This window comes from Halichoerus grypus, chromosome 5, assembly GCF_964656455.1.
Source record: "Halichoerus grypus chromosome 5, mHalGry1.hap1.1, whole genome shotgun sequence".
NCBI classification, from domain to species: Eukaryota; Metazoa; Chordata; class Mammalia; order Carnivora; family Phocidae; genus Halichoerus; species Halichoerus grypus.
In genome coordinates, this window is record NC_135716.1 from 50,948,888 (window position 1) to 50,962,908 (window position 14,021).

The window sequence follows — 14,021 nt, forward strand, 5'->3', positions numbered from 1 at the left end:
AAGCCACATGAAGATCGAAACAGAGATCTGAGTGATGTGTCTATAAACCAAGGCACACGAAGAATAAGAGAGGCGTAGAATGGATTTTCTCTTAGAACCTCCAGAAAGAACCAATCCTGCCAACAGCTTGATTTTGGACTTCTGGCTCCAGAAGTGTACAAAAATAATTTCTGTTATGAAGTTTGTAGTAATTTGTTACGACTGTCCTAGGAAACTAATACAGATTTTGTAACCCAGAAGAGTGAGCAGCTACAAGTACCTGAAAATGTGGACTGGCTTTGAAATTGGACAATATGTAGAGGCTGGAAGAATTTTGAAGCACATAAAAGAAAAAGCCTGGATTGCTTTCCAGGGACTACTGGTGGAAATATAAATTTTAAAAGGGCTACTGATGAGATATGAGAATAAAATGAGGAATATATTACTAGAAACTAAAAGGGAGGCATTCTTTGTTATAAAATTGCACAAAACTTGGCTGAATTGTAATCTAGAGTTGTACAAAAAGCAAGTCTTAAAGGCAGGGACATTGGATAATTAGCTGAGATGTCCTAGCAGAGTGTGGAAGCTGCCACCTAGTTTGTTCTTGATACTTACAGTGAAATCTGAGGAGAAAGAGATAAACTGAGGGAGGAATTCGGAAGCAAAAAAGAACCAGCACAGTGCTTTTTTTTTTTTGAGTTTCAGTTTTATCAAGATATAGAATATTAACATAACAGCAGAAAGTCTTCTCCTACCCTTCCCAATGAGACCATGTTCCCTATCTCTAACCCTAGAAGTGTGAATTGTTCTGATTTTTTCCATCTTAGATTAGTTTAGTACATTCTAGAATTTCATATAAATAGGATCATACATTTTGTGCTCTTTTGTGAGGCTCCTTTCACTTAGCATAATGTTTTTGAAATGTATTCATGTTCTTAAGTGTATCAGTAGTTTGTTCTTTATTGCTAGCTAGTATTCTATTGTGTACATACACCACAATTTGTTTACCCATTCTTGTGTTGGTGAATACTTGAGCTGTTTCCAATTTGGGTCTATTATAAATAAAGCTTCTATTAATATTCCCGTACAAGTCAATCTTAGGACATATGTTTTCATTATCTTGGGTAAAGACCTCAGGAATAGAATTTCTGGGTCATAGCATAGGATTATGTTTAGTTTTATAGGAAACTTCCAGACCATCTTCCAAAGTGGTAATACTGTTTTGTATTCCCATCGACATTCTATGGGAGCACCTGCTTTCTCTTTCTGCACTGTGGTTTCTTTTCTTGTTCACTCTTTAAGATCCATCCTTTTGGGAACTGAGCTTTATATGGGGGGTTCCTATTACCCTCCCAGCTAGGGTGGGCCCTAGACTTCATCTCCTTCTGTGTGCCTTGAGCATCAACAAAACAGATTAAAGTTCACTACAGTGGAGCAAACACCCTTAGGATAAAAGCCAGTTCCAGGGATGTACCTCCTAGGATTCCTGTTTTCGGTTCATTTTGGCATCTGCAAATGCCTTACTTGTTTGCAAGATCTTTAAAATATTAAGAAATATAAAATTATCCAGAATTTTAAATTGTTTTTAATGGAAGGGATTAATTTCCCATTTTAATGAGATTAGATTTCACTTAGGAAATCTGCCATGCTATCACTAACTGAAAGTCTCCAGAACACACTTTTTATTTTTTAAATTTCATTTATTTATTTATTTATTTATTTATTTAAATTCAATTAACTAACACATAATATATTATTGGTTTCAGAGGTAGAGGTCAGTGATTCATCAATCTTATCTAATAGCCAGAGCTCATTATGTCACGTGCCCTCCTTAGCGTCCATCACCCAGTTCCCCCATCACCCCATCTCCCTCCCCTCCAGCAACTCTCGGTTTATTTCCTATGATTAAGAGTCACATATTGTTTTTCTCCCTCTCTAGTTTTGTCTTGTTTAATTTTTTCCTCTTTTCCCCTATGATCCTCTCTTTTGTTTCTTAAATTCCACATATCAGTGAGATCATATGATAACTGTCTTTCTCTGATTGACTTATTTCACTCAGCATAATACCCTCTAGTTCCATCCACATCATTGCAAATGGCAAGATTTCATTTTTCTGATGGCTGAGTAATATTCCATGTGACATATATATATATATATATATATATATATATATATATGCCACATCTTCTTTATCCATTCATCTGTTGATGGACATCTTGACTCTTTCCATAGTTTGGCTATTGTGGACATTGCTGCTATAAACATTGGGGTGCATGTGCCCCTTCGGATCACTACATTTGTATCTTTGGGGTAAATACCCAGTAGTGCAATTACTGGGTCAGATGGTAGCTCTATTTTCAGCTTTTTGAGAAACCTCCATACTGTTTTCCAGAGTGGCTGCACCAGCTTGCATTCCCACCAACAGTGTAGGAGGGTTCCCCTTTCTCCACATCCTCACCAACATCTGTCATTTCCTGATTTGTTAATTTTAGCTATTTTGACTGGTGTGAGGTGGTATCTCGTTGTGGTTTTGATTTGTATTTCCCTGATGCCGAGTGATGTTGAGCACTTTTTCATGTGTCTGTTGGCCATTTGGATGTCTTCCTTGGAGAAATGTCTGTTCATGTCTTCTGCCCATTTCTTGATTGGATTATTTGTTCTTTGGGTATTGAGTTTGATAAGTTCTTTATACATTTTGGATACTAGCCCTTTATCTGATATGTCGTTTGCAAATATCTTCTCCCATTCTGTTGGTTGTCTTTTGGTTTTGTTGACTGTTTCCTTTGCTGTGCAAAAGGTTTTTATGTTGACAAAGTGAGATGTCATGAAATAAAGGAAGAATGTCAGACTTCTGGGATTCTATAGGCAGGAAATAGGCTGGTAGGGCTATCTGCATGTGCTAACTTTCAAGAAAAGGAATAAAGACTCGAAAGGCAAAGCCACAGAAACAGAGGCAGAGATCAGAAAGGCATGCCCTGAAACAAAGACCAAAGTAATCTCTACAGGCCCAGAAGGTGGAGAATCAACCACAGAAGATAATTTTCAGTCACTGAAACCCATAGGAATTTGTCCTGGCAAGAGACAAAGATAGGTTGTCAAGAACTGTAGTGAAGGACATGGAAAGAAGTACTTACATTCAAAGTTCAATTTAAGGGAAAAAACTGACAGATCTTACAATGAATAGCAAAAGGACTGGTGGGCAAGACACAGATGTTATTGATGGTCTTACACTTTTTGGATTGCAGAACTGACATTTATTTAAATAGGATATTGGAAAATGATCCAATTTTGGAAGATATTGCAGTGAATGATTAAATTTTATAAACGAAGGAAGTAAGGTACAAGAAAAGATCCTTGAATCCAGTTCTGACTGATTTCAAAGCTCATACTCTTAGTTGCTCAACTATTTTGTCTCCCAATAAACCACTTCTGCAACAATTATAAATTATTCCTGTGTACAAGGTGTTATATATTTTCTATGTATAGAATTTCCTCTGGGCCTATCAAAAGTAAAATAACACTTTTTAACACTTTCTTCCTTAAAAATATATAAGAAGTTGTATTTAGGGGGCGCCTGGGTGGCTCAGTCATTAAGCATCTGCCTTCGGCTCAGGTCATGATCCCAGGATCATGGGATGGAGCCCCGCATTGGGCTCCCTGCTCATCTGGAAGCCTGCTTCTCCCTCTCCCCCTCCCCCTGCTTGTGTTCCCTCTCTCGCTGTGTCTCTCTCTGTCAAATAAATAAAATCTTAAAAAAAGTTATATTTAGGGTAACTGTGACCAATATTTAAAATATTAAATATTAAAATATTAACTGTAACTAATCTTAAGTCCCTAGTTTCTTGAGGACAGTATTACTAAAGACCTTGATTATTTGTCAGTTACTTGAGAGTACATGCAAAAAGAAATGTAGAATCACTAGGGGACATCAAAATGTAGTAATATCAAATTATGGGGAACTGAACTAATTTCCTTGCTTTGGTGTATTTTTTGTTCATAGTTATGCCAGAGAGAAAGTCTATACAGTTTTCAGCAGGAAATTTAACAATGTATCCTGTGATAATTTGTCAGTAACTTAAATCAAATCACAGAGAGAATATTTTTCCCCTTTTCTTCCTCCCTCACTCCCTCCCTTCCAAACCCTCCCATCTCTTCCCCTGTTCACCGCCCCCAACCTTCCTCCCCTCTTGAGCTTCTCTCTCTCTCTCTTTTTCTTTATCTGGTCAATTGTTTCACAAAAAGGAACTGGCTCTTTCTAATAGATATCAAACTGAACCGACTACCTTACTCCAAACTAAAATATCAAATAGAAAATATATCGAATAGTAATAAAACTCAAGATAGTGGAAAAACAGGCTAAAATATATAGATGATAAAGATATAGACCTAGACACAGATATAGAGATGAAGATACAAATACATATACAGATATAGACAGTGAAAACAGGCTATGTAAATTCCAAACCTGAAGTTCAAATGACCAGCTGTTGAAACATAACCAGGAACACTTTTTAAGAGTATTCTATACGGGGTGGGTAAAGAGATTGTCAAAGCAATGTACGTTATTGGTATGACTTGGTTTTCCAATAAAAAAGGTCTCTGTGTTTCATGAAAGATAAAGGTAATATCACAACAGGTTTATATTAAATACAGGCCTCCTATTCTTCTGGCATGATACTGACAAGTTTAAACAGTTTTAATAGATGGTACTGAGCATGGCATAAGATTATTTATGTTTTTATTTACATAAGTATTCAATGTTTTCTGTATATTTTCACTGGTTAATAAGAGAGGTCTTTGGGCTCCCTGAAGACATAGACCATGAGAAAGGTTTGAAAATTTCTTCAGAAACATCAAGGACTTTTTGAAGAACTAAGGAAAAAAAATTCACTTATATTTTCCATAATTTCTTCTGCAAATTATGACTCTGACAATTGGAGTTAAAAAAAAAAGAATTGGGGTGCCTGGGTGGCGCAGTCGTTAAGCATCTGCCTTCGGCTCATGTCATAATCCCAGGGTCCTGGGATCGAGCCCCTCATCGGGCTCCCTGCTCAGCGGGAAGCCTGCTTCTCCCTCTCCCACTCCCCCTGCTTATGTTCTCTCTCTCGCTGTGTCTCTGTCAAATAAATAAATACAATCTTAAAAAAAAAAAAGAATTAAGATAATGAAAACCAGGCAATAAATGAATCGAGATGACTTAGAAATGAAGATGTGAGGGTTATTTAGCCATGATATAATAGTAGCATTCAGATTTACAAAGGAATCCCGTTTTATAACAACAGTGATTGTCTATGTTGAATATATAATAACTGAAAATCAGTTTAATTTGAAGCAAATGTAATTCGAATTATGTGAAAAGAATTACTTTAGAATACCAAATACTTAGGTAGGAACAACAGATTTAAAGGTCAAGAATTCATCACTGATGTTAAATTAAGCATTTTAATTTTATAATTCATCAGTTCAACTTTTCTTACTAAAAATTCCATAATTATGCCCAAATTATAAAGTAGAGCAATACTATTTTAAGAATCCTGGCAGCAAATACTAATCTTTATACCATTACCAACCTATTTAAATCCCATTGAAATTGTTTTCTCATCATGTTACTTGTGTCTTCTGAGTAAATAGAAGAAAATTATAACTTTGCACTTCCTCTTACTAAAAATCTATTAGCACGTTATGACCCTGGCACTATCAGCTTATATTGAAATGGAGGCAAAATGATATTCTGAGGTAGTGGGTAGGTGAAACAGTAACACTTGACTTGCCTTCAGAGCACTAGTAATTCTACTAATTTAATGATCGTCCTTCCACCTCCACACTTCTGTTGTTTATTAAAATTATCTCCTGGAGCCCCCTGGATGGCTCAGTTGGTTAAGTGTCTGACTTCTGATTTCATTTCAGGTCACGATCCTGCAGTTGTGAGATTCAGCCCTCTGTCAGGCTCCATGCTGTGTGCAGAGTTGGCTTCAGACTCTCTCCCTCTTTCTCCTTCCCCCCTCTGCCTCTCCCCCTGCTTGTGCTCTCTCTCTCTCTCTTTTTCTCTCTCAAATAAATAAATAAATAAAATCTCTCCTGGACACAACATCTACTCTAGCTTTTTTTTCCTCAACTTAATCATGCCCCAAATCTATGTTATGGAAGATTATCTGAGCCTAAAACATGATAATAAAATGACACCAAACTCCAAAATAAAAAGTGAAAATTTTCTGTGCTAAAATGAACATACACTTAAGCATTTCAATTTTACAGTAAAATCATGGATCATACTGTGAATTATTAAGTGAAAAGAGTAACTAAAGAATCAGTGTCCAAGAATAAGAGTCAAGTAGAAAAAACAAATTTTATTATATATAACCTCTTTTTATTTATTTATTTATTTTTTAGGAGCCACAGTTTGAAGAATTTTGACGTGGTTTTGGAAAACTAAGACAAGAATGAGTGGAAATTGAAAGCAACAACAAGTTTAGTTATTTGGGGAAAGAGCCAGAAGTGACAGGTTTCTGAAAATATTACTCTCAGCTAAGGGTTTAATTTAGTCTCAGGAAAAACAGGTAAAAAGAATAGTCATCGTTGTGGTAATTTAATATTATCTGGAGAGGCATGACAATTTTTTTTCCTTCTTGAAATATGTTGTCTCTTAAGGTTAAGATGCATGTAGATTAAATGGAGAGATTACCTTTATTCAAGACGTGAAGGGGCTAATAATAATGAAATTCACGGGCTTCCTTCATACTATGCCAAATTTTGGACAGTTGTTTAATCTATGCCTGAATGCAATGGAAGCTTTAAATGGTATGTACCTATATTTCGAACTTAAAAATAGCATGTAAGTGTAATGAACAGAATATCTACTTTGTCTTTATTACCTGTAGGATAAAATATATGTACAATTCACTCCAGTTCAATTACATTAAAGGTGACCTGCAAAAATATTATAAATTTCAATTGCCTTAGCTTTGTGCTTCAGCAGTCAAAGATCTCCTCTAGGTAAGCCAAGATAAGTCAGCAAATAAACCAATAAATAGTGACCCTTCAAAGCACTTTTTAAAGTCCTTAAAGTCAAACTCTGCCATATTTTAGCTTTTTTAAAGAAGATTTTGTTTGTTTTTAGAGAAAGAGGGAGAGAGAGCAAGTGCAAGTGGGGGTGGGGGGACAGAGAAGCTCAAGCAGACTCCACGCTGAGCCTGTCATGGGGCTCCATCCCACGACCCTGAGACCATGACCAGAGCCGAAACCAGGAGTCAGACACTCAGCCTGACAGAACCACCCAGGTGCCCCTGCCATGTTTTAGTTTTGCCAATAACATCAAGACTCACACATCAAGGACTATAAGAGGTAACAGTGGGGAAAAGGCTAGAGATCTATAAGACTTTATGCAGTGGATTGTTTTCATTTAGGAAAAAATGGGTTGTTAGATAATTTTCTTGGTGTTTGCCAGACCTAAAATACAGTCATTTGGAGTCACCATATTCCAGTAAAAAACAGTGAGAGAATAGTGTACTATGATACATTTCTTAATATGAATTTTTACTTCAATTTTTAAAAAGTTTTAACTTTTAAAGCTAGTAAAGTTCTAATGCTGGATCCACCATTTCCTCTTTTTCTCCTGTATATTAGTCAGGATTCTCCAGATAGAACCAGTATAAAGAACCAACCAATATATACTTGGAGGGGGGGGGGTTTCGGGTCGTGGTGGATTACAATTAATCATCAAAACATCCCATATGAGCTATTCAGACTTCCAAATGTCAGAAAGCTATAGCTTAACAAAAACTGATACTCTTGTCTCCCGGTATAAACACTGCTCTAAAACCACTAGAAAGAAATGTCAGCAGAGTGTACAGTTTCTCTGTATAAGATAAGATCACCTAGACTTTATTGTGTAATAGAAACTCTGATTTGCCTTTTTGAAATCTACCTATGGAAACCATTTTTAAAACTGCCACATCATCATTGTTATTGAGTGCTAAAGACAGACACTTTACAAACAAGAACCATGAGAAATTAGAATCCTTTTTGCTTTTTACATAGTGACTCTAAAGATCAAGGTCAAAAAACTTTTCCAAGGACAGATGTACTGTAAATTCTAAAGCCAAAATCTAACACAATCTGAGCTCCTTCAGAGGCCCTGCTTTTTCTCTGCTTCTATTTGTATTCTTTTTGTGTAGTTGCAATCCTACTTTCTCCAACCGAATTCTACCTTGACCATCTAGAGGTTATTAGCTGCTGCCTGCCTTCCCATCCCTGTTCATAACGACAGCCTAAGAAACCCCTGTTGCTTTGCAGTGTGCAGAGACTTCCATATAGTAGCCCACATGAAAAGCACCTCAGGAACAAATCAACACCTGCAATTCCTAGTGAATCCTCTTGTGATTTGATTTGGAGCTCATTTCTGAAACAACTGTGTGTTATCTCTTCCAAAGTGGTTTAAAACTTATCTCTGGATCAGTGATTACATACCTTCCCCTTGTACTTTAGGGTGATTCGGAGTATAACTCCAATTCAGTCTAAAGTGCCCCAAAGTCCTCCTAAGGTGAATATCTTCTATACCACATAGCTTATATTTTAAAATATACAATTACTAATACATCCTCCAAGACTTCCATTTAAATACTTCCGTCCATTTTGTTTGATATGGTAACAAACCGATAGAAACTAGTCTTATTTATATTGTCTTACACAGTTGTCAATACACTATTACTGGTCTTGCTTAACTGTTTTATATGTGAATATATTGAATCATCATATTGAATGAACTCATACTTCATTTTGTGTGGAGGAGATGTTCAACAAATATTGGCTCATTTATTGAATAATGGGGAACTATAGCAGAAAAAGCCAAATTAAAGAAATAATAATCTAAAAATGGAGAACAAATGTTGAAAAGACAAATCTTCACAGATGTGGAATGGGTGAGAATTCCACAGGTAGGAATGCAAATTGGTGCAACAACTGTGGAAAACAGTATGGAGGTTCCTCAAAAAATTTAAAATAGAATTACCATATGGTCAGTCATTCTACAACTGGGTATTTACCCAAAGAAAATGAAAACACTAACTCAAAAAGATATATGCACCACTTTGTTTACTGTAGCATTATTTACAATAGCCAAGATATGGAAGCAATCCAAGTGTCCATCCATAGCTGACTGGATAAAGAAGGTGTGATGTATACACACACACACACACACACATATATATATATATATATATATATATATATATATATATATATATATTCACACAATGGAATATTACTCAGCCATAAAAAATGAAATCTAGCCATTTGAGACAATATGGATGGACCTAGAGGGTATAATGCTAAATGAAATAGTCAGAGAAAGATAAATACCATATGATTTCACTCATCTGTGGAATTTAAGAAAGAAAACAAAGAAAAAAAACAAAAAAGAGACACTTAAATACAGAGGTTGCCAGAGGGGAGGTCAATAGGGGGATGAAAGAATTAGATAGAGAAGATTATGAGCACACTTATCTTGATGAGCACTGAGAAATGTATACAATTGTTGAATCACTATATTGCACACCCTAAACTAATGTGACTGCATGTTAATTGTACTTCAATTAAAAAATAAATAAAAAGACAAATTTCCACAGATGTTAAATAAAGACTAATTATTATATTTTAAGTGCTTTTCTTTGTGCAGCATTTAAAACCAATTTATTCCAAAATTTAAAATAGCCTAGACTTAATTAAATCAAGGTTGCATGCTTTTGTACATTTTATGATAATCTTCTGAAAAAACTGATCATATTTCAAGAAAAATAATCAATATAAAAAGAGGTAAAAAAATAATTAAATGAAAATGGATTTACAACTCTAATGATTTATGATATTCCTTATTCATGTGGGAAAGACTTTCTGTGACTAGGTAGCCCAGGTCCCCCAGAATTCTTTTACCAAACCAATCCTTTGTCTTATGGGTTTACACAGATTTGAAAAAAAACTCGCTCACTAAGCTACAAAGGAATATGCTGCTTAATAACTGTGTGTTCAAATCCTCCACTACTGAAGGTAGCATTGCCATTCTTCTTTTAACAAGTTCAATTTTCAAACAGATTAAGGTGAAGAAGGTGGAGAGAAAGTCTTTAATTCTTTATCCCATCTTGTGGATGGTTGTAGATTTCTCCCTTTCTAAATATTTTTCTAATTACAAACAGCACATATTTTTAAATGGGTAAGATATATATAAAAGTATAAAGAATAAAACAATGCTTACAGCTCCATAACAGAGAAATAATAATTTGTAACATTTTGATATATATTCTCCAATCATATCTCCATTTCCTATGTGAGCTTGGTTGACCTCATCTCATGAGACTTTGATAAGACTAAGTCAAATATTGTTCACCTATTATGTAAGAAATCCAATATCTTCTCCAAGAGCTTAGGGAATTCACTGGGGGCATACAAGATGCATACAAATTTATGGTTATGTATTTATTATATTTATATATTAAATAATATATTTATATTTACATACATATTTTTGGCTATATATATTCGGGGTGGCTAGTCATTTCTGGCTTTTGTTTCTGCTTTCTGCTGTATTCTTTTTCTCTGTTTTGCATTCTGCGATTAGTACTTTATCTATGTTCACTACTACTGACATGGACACATTTATTTATTCAGAAATATTCAGCAAATACCAACTCTGTGTTGGACACTATTCAAGACACTGGAGAAACAACGGTGAGAAAGAAAGATAGAATCCTATTCTTGCTAAATTATACTTCAAGGGTGGTGAAGAGTGTGAGGGGCAGACACACAGGCAAACAAGTAAGTACAGCAGCTAGTATGTCGGATGGCACTGAGTGCTACAGAGAAAAATAAAGCGGGGGAGTAAGATAGAGGGTTGCAAAGGTGGAGGTTGCAATTTCTAAAAAGTGGTCTGCGAAGATCTTATGGTGAAGTGACATTTGATTAAAGACCTGAATGGGGTCTTTCAAATCTGAAAATACTTTTGCTACCTCATCCTCCCAAATTTTTTTTAAAAATGAAAAAAAAAAAAAAAGCAAAAATACTAAGAGGTAACTTGTTTAGGCTTTGACTGGAGTTTCAGGAAAAATAGAAGAGATTTACCAAAGCAACCACAAAATAAAAAAAAAATTAATACTAGATTATTTTTTCTTAAAACTTCTCATTAATAGAAGGGTTTAATTTCTTAGAATGTTAATGAGTCTTCTCTCCCTTGCCTTTAATCCCTCTTGATTTCCTTCTCTGTCATTCTCTTTTCAGGATCCCACTTCTTTTTTCCCTTTGTCCATTCCCTTGCCTTGATGTCACTCTTCCCTCACCCTAAAATCCTGTTTGTGAATGAATATATAGATATATAAATTAATTTTTAATGGGGAAGATATAACATATCCTGTAAAGGGATTTACCTATTTTTTTTTGTTTCTTACTATCTAATGACATCAGTGTCTCATAATCTATATTTAGGGAAATTATCAAGGTACTTCCCTGAAAAAAAGACTATTCCATCGTTAATATAAACTGTAATTGCTGAAGTAATGTCCTTGTTACACTATATATGAATAGGTTTATAAATAATTAGAAACGTATTTAGATGCTTTATAATCTCTTATTTATTTCATGAAATATCAGTTCTTTGACATATCAGAATTTCAAAAATAAGCTTTAATTACTTCACTTCATTGTCATATGTTTTATATCCTAGTTTATGCAAATAATTTCACTATTATAAAGCATTCTGGCCACTTCAGTTATCATTATTATTATTATTATTCCTAAAAATAATGTAGATGTAACATCATATACTCTGGAATAAGAATTGGCTGGGTGGTATGTAATCTGAATACACTTCTGTATAACTGTAAGAGTCTAGACAAGTTATTTAAAGGCTCTGGTCCTCAGTTTTCTTATAAGTAGGGATAATAGTAGCATAAATTTCTTAGACTTGTGATAATTAATGAGTTAATATAATGAAAACTTCTAAGAAAAGGACTTGATACACAATTATTTATTAAATGTTATTATTATTATTCTTACCTTTTGGAAAATATTTGTGTGTACATTTCTGATTATTACATTAGGATTAGAAGTGGATGTAATGGGTAAAACCAAGGTAATTATAATGAATTTAAACTCCTGGTCCTTATAAGAGACTGGTTTCTAGGTATGCATGAGAATACTGACCGAATTTTATTAGTGCTGAATAATATGCTTTTAAAATATTTGATAAGTTTATAGATAATAATACTACCTTATAATTTGTTTTTATTTTATGTTACTAGGTGCTATAAACTGTTTTCCTATGTTTATTGGACATTTGTATTTCTTCCATCAGTCATTATCTGATTGTATCTTTATAATTTTTCTATAAAGTTTTAGGTTTTTATAAAATATATTTCTAATTAGGCAGAAGAAATGTAAATGGCATATAAGAGCCTCTGCAAACCTTTAATTTCAAGAACGATTTGGCACATAAATCTTTCCAGATAATAGAAATCAAGATGTCTAAATACCACCATCAAGAGAATTACAAAAATTCCTTTAGCAATCCATTCTGATCTCAGAAAAATTTAATTATATGTAGCTTTTTTATTATACAAAGGGGTATCTTTACCAAGTTCCATTAGAAATTAATTTCTGACTGTAGGGTGGTAGAAAAACATTTAATAAAAAGGCTGTATTTTAGAAATTAGAATAATCCAAAACTGGATGTGTCAATGATAAAAGTAAGATTTTTCTGGCACTTACTTTGTAACTTCAACTTATGAAAATCCCAGCAGTGTTTTGTTTAAATTACGGGCTTTACAATGGCCAAATTGAATTCTGATAGCGTACCATTATAAGATCAGTTGGTCAGCCGATTGTTCTAGATTATTGCCTCAGCAGCTGTGGATTTCTATCAGGGCACTATGGGACGCTTAAAATGTAAAGCATATTTAGCTGCACCCTTGTGTGATATATATGACTATCTTCATATTTAAATTTTCCTCTGTTGGGATATAAAAGATATATCTCTATGTACGTTGTGCAAACAGAAGACAGATACATTCTGTGGTTTTAATTTTTCACATCTATTCATTAAAGCACTCAGTCTTACAATAATAAGCTTTCTCTGGTTTTCCTTTTATGCTATAGGACTCTGTATGTGTTGTATAAATGCTCCATGGAAAACATTAATAGCCTCTCAGTATGAGTATCATTTCTGATGTTGGAAGGAATGCAAATTTGTGTATTAGAAGAGTCTCTAGGGTTCAAGTTTCTACCATTTCTAATTATTAACTTAGGGGCACAGGTGAGACAAGTTCGGGACATTGGGATTTGGTTTTCAATTACATTTCAATCTTTTATTCAACCTGTGAGTATAAAAGAAAAACGAAACAACCAGAAGCATTTAAGGTTTTCACCCAGACATGTGCCTAGTGAGAAAGAGAACGAATTGAATAGTTGGGCTTGGGCATTTTCCAGAATAATATCCTCAAACATTCTAAGTATTAAGCGAACTACTGTACAACTTGTTGACTCCTGCCATGTTATTATAATCATTTTATTAGAGTTTCTATTATCTTTATTTGATGTAAAGACATCTATTATTTTATATAATATAAAATTCATTCTATCTTACTATTTAAAAGGCATACAGCCATCCAAAATAGCATCAAACTACTAGACAGCATCATTATCTATGCAGTTTTATAATAATTAAAAGACAAATTTGACTTGTTACCTTATTATGGTTACTGCAAACTCTATAGAAAAATTCAATAGGATTTAAATATACCCTCACACAGAAGTCTATTCTACTACTTTGGAGAAAACCACCCTCATAGAAATGACTAATACAAATCCATTGTATCATTTTATTTTGGTGATGCTTGCCAGTGAAGTATATTCGGGAACGGTTCCTGGAGTACATGCAAAGTCCCTGTTTCGGCACAGAAATGTGTTTTAATACTATCCCAAGGGAAAAGAAAAGCATCTAGCAATGTCTGCTCAATTACAGGATACTTGCATAGTAAATTATAATGTAATCTGGTGTTAGA